Here is a 3544-nt window from a genome sequence, read left to right as displayed (position 1 = left end):
TTAAGTTTCGACGCGCTACTTTCTTATTTTTATTTTTCGACCTTTTATTTTTTCGACGTTTTTCGACGCAATCTTTTTTTTCTTATTTCTCGACGCTCTAGTTTTTAGGACATAGAATTTTCTATTTCTTCTCTAAAATTTCAAACGAGAAATTATTTTAAGCGATTAAATTGATAGACATCCAAATTTTCTGGTTCATAGTAATAGTTGGATTTGTTAGTGGCGAGTTGTGGGCTTCCGATTTAAAGGGTCCTGGCTACTTGCTGCATCTATTGGCTATTCGAAACGTGGGCAAAATCAGAAAAGTCTATTAATTTGATAACTTATATAATTTTTATTTTTATAACTAATAGGATATTCAGTGAATGCACCGAGCAAAACGTTCACCACCTTTCATACGTTCACCACCTGTAACTCGATCAAGGCATCTAGCCAATATTGTTGCCGTTGATTTTTCTTTAGAATCATCATCTAGTCGAACAAGTTCTCCAACTCAAATTTCCGATAATCCATTTTTTGAACCCGACTTCACAACTGAGAATCCGGAGGATATTCAAGGACAATTCCAAGATCCTGAACCACTAATCATTCCTCCTGAACCACAAATAGTTAAATCAGAATCTTCTAGTGATTCGGATTCAACAAATTCAATTATGGAAGTAACGGAACCTCAAAGTATGGAAGACCGAATGAGAGCCACACGCACGGGCCAAGGTCACGCCATTAATCAGCCAGATGTTAGAGCATCAGATTTTGAAATCAAAGGACAAATCCTACACATGATCACCAATCAGTGCCAATTTGGTGGTACAACAAAAGAAGATCCAAACGAACATCTTCGAACTTTTAATAGGATTTGTAATCAATTTAAAATCCGAGAAGTTGAGGATGAAACTATTTATCTTATGTTGTTTCCGTGGACTTTAAAAGGAGAAGCCAAAGATTGGTTAGAATCGTTACTTGAAGGAACGATTGACTCATGGGATATTTTAGTTGAGAAATTTCTTCAAAGATTCTTTCCGGCATCTAAAGCCGTGAGACTTCAAGGAGAAATTTCCACGTTCGTGCAAAAGCCAAATGAAACGTTATATGAGGCATGGACAAGATTCGGAAGGATGTTGAGAGGATGTCCTCAACACGGTTTAGATACTTTTCAAATAGTGCAAATTTTCTATAAAGGCGTCGACATTACTACACGAAAAGACATCGACATAGCAGCTGGTGGTTCCATTATGAAGAAAACTGCATACGAAGCTCACAAGATCATTGATAACACAGCATCCCACTCTCATGAGTGGCATCAGGAAAAAGATATTTTTCATTCATCTAAAGAGGCTAGAGCCGATTCTAGCCATAACTTTGATTCTGTTTCCGCAAAAATAGATGCTTTCGAGAGACGAATGGAAAAGATGACTAAAGATATTCACGCAATACGAATCAGTTGTGAGCAATGCAGTGGACCACACTTAACGAAAGATTGTAATGTTGAGCAAACGATGGAACAATGAGAGAATGTTTCCTACATAAACCAAAGGCCGGGAAATAATTATCAAAATAATTATCAACCGCCAAGGCCAAACTTTAATCGAAATCAAAACATTCTTTACAATCCAAATGGACCCAATAATAACTCATACAACCAACAAGGTCCGAATAACCAACCAACTCAAAACAACACTTTCAATCAACAAAGACCTGACTTGTATAAACCACCACAACAAACCGAAGAGAAAAAGTCAAATCTGAAAGAAGTGGTATTTAAGCTAGTTGAATCTCAAACACAATTTATTGAAACTCAAACCCAAATGAATGAGAGGTTTGATCAGTCATTTAGAACTCAACAAGCTTCCATTATGAATCTAGAAAAACAAGTAGGTACTCTTGTTAGATTGATGAGTGAAAGGGAACAAGGAAAGCTACCGAGTAATAATGGAGTAAATCCTCGGAATGAAAATGTTAACATGGTATCAACAAATTCTGAAAAACCAACACCAGAAGATGGGAAAGTTTTAGATGTGAGTAACAATGAAAAAGTTACAACACCATCACCACCCGAGTATGTAAAGCCAGTGGTGGCACCATACAAAACACCCATCCTGTTTCCAAGAAAAGGAGTTGAGTATGAGCAAGTGATTGGTAATAAAGTTTGTGATACCTTTGAAAAAAAGAAGAAGAAGAAGAATAAGAAAGTGCAAGAAACAAAAACCGTAGAAGTAAACCCGGTGAAGACAGTTCCACCAAAACCTCCACCTAGGGTAGGTGATCCGGGTGAATTTATTGTTCCTTGTCTACTAAGTGACTGTGTCATGTATGATGCACTAGCAGATTTAGGTGCAAGTGTGAGTGTTATGCCTCTTTCATTATATAAGAGATTAGGAGTAGGTGAGTTAAGTCCAACGGATATGAGTGTTCGACTCCTTGATCAAACCATTAAGCTCCCAGTTGAAATTGCTGACAACCTACCCGTTCAAGTAGGTAATTTAACCTTTCTAGTCGAATTCATTGTCATTGACATAGAAGAGGACCCAAACATTCCTCTAATTTTAGGTCGACCATTCTTAGCGTCCACTGGGGTGTTATTTGATGTAAGAAAGGGTAGAATGACACTTAGTAATGATGAGAAATCGATCACCTTTATGATTCAAAAGTCTAAATCTCCACCAACCAAAACCGTTGAACCAGCAAAAACGATTGGTAAGAACCATGTTGTTTTACCAACTCCAATGGTAGTGCTCAACAATAATAAAACGCCTAAGTTTGGGGAAAATGAAGTAACACCTAATGATGACCTGATAACAAAGAACCCCGTTGTTGAAACGAAATTAAATGATCCTATTATTAATAGTTCAATGAAGAAACTTATTAAACGAATTCGCGATGCTAGAACCAAGGGGAACTTTAAGTTATGTAACCGGTTAGTATCCAATCTGTCGCCTAAAGAAAAGGCAAAATTAGTTGAATTTGTGGATATTACACAAGAATCCGACCAATGGCTTAAAGCAAAAGTCACAGATATGCAAGTTGATTATGGTCCAAGAAAAATTGACGATGAAGTTAATTACAATTTTGACACCACAGCTACCTAAGTGTGGAGAGATTCAAAATGTTCTAAAAAGATAATGCTGTCTAGAGTTAGTTGTTCTGTTCTCGTGTAGTTCTGAGAATGAAATCCGATTGGTCTTTTCCACTAGCAGACACTAAAGAACTAGTTTTCTCCCCCCCATTCTGAATTTTTTTTTTTTTTTGTAGGTTTTTTATGAAATTAATATGCTTTTTAAATTTAAGTTTTGTGTGATATTAAAAACAAAAATTTACTTTATTTAATTAAGTTTAAAAAAATGATTTCTAAAATTCATCGTGAGTTAAACACTAGGTCATTGAACCGAAATTGCTTTATCCGAGGGCGGGACGACAAATTTTGTTATCATTATTTTTAATTTTATTGATTTAAAGTATGCCAAAAAAATATTAGATTTTATAAATTTTTGAAAGTGGGGTAATATACCAAACTTCAAAAATATGTATATATGTTTGTAGTTTATCT

General features: G+C 35.7%; 1 non-coding gene across 1 annotated transcript; it reads right to left on the bottom strand.

The window, feature by feature from the left end:
- Positions 1-1037: 1037 nt before the first annotated feature.
- On the bottom strand, positions 1038-1144 carry LOC139856537 (small nucleolar RNA R71). The gene has a single exon (XR_011762013.1). It is a non-coding gene; the product is annotated as a small nucleolar RNA R71 (small nucleolar RNA).
- Between the last annotated feature and the right edge of the window lie 2400 nt (positions 1145-3544).

The sequence above is a fragment of the Rutidosis leptorrhynchoides genome, chromosome 6 (genome assembly GCF_046630445.1).
Source record: "Rutidosis leptorrhynchoides isolate AG116_Rl617_1_P2 chromosome 6, CSIRO_AGI_Rlap_v1, whole genome shotgun sequence".
In the NCBI taxonomy this organism is placed as follows: Eukaryota; Viridiplantae; Streptophyta; class Magnoliopsida; order Asterales; family Asteraceae; genus Rutidosis; species Rutidosis leptorrhynchoides.
The sequence above is the reverse complement of the archived record's forward strand: the minus strand, read 5'-3'. Positions and strand labels throughout refer to the sequence as shown.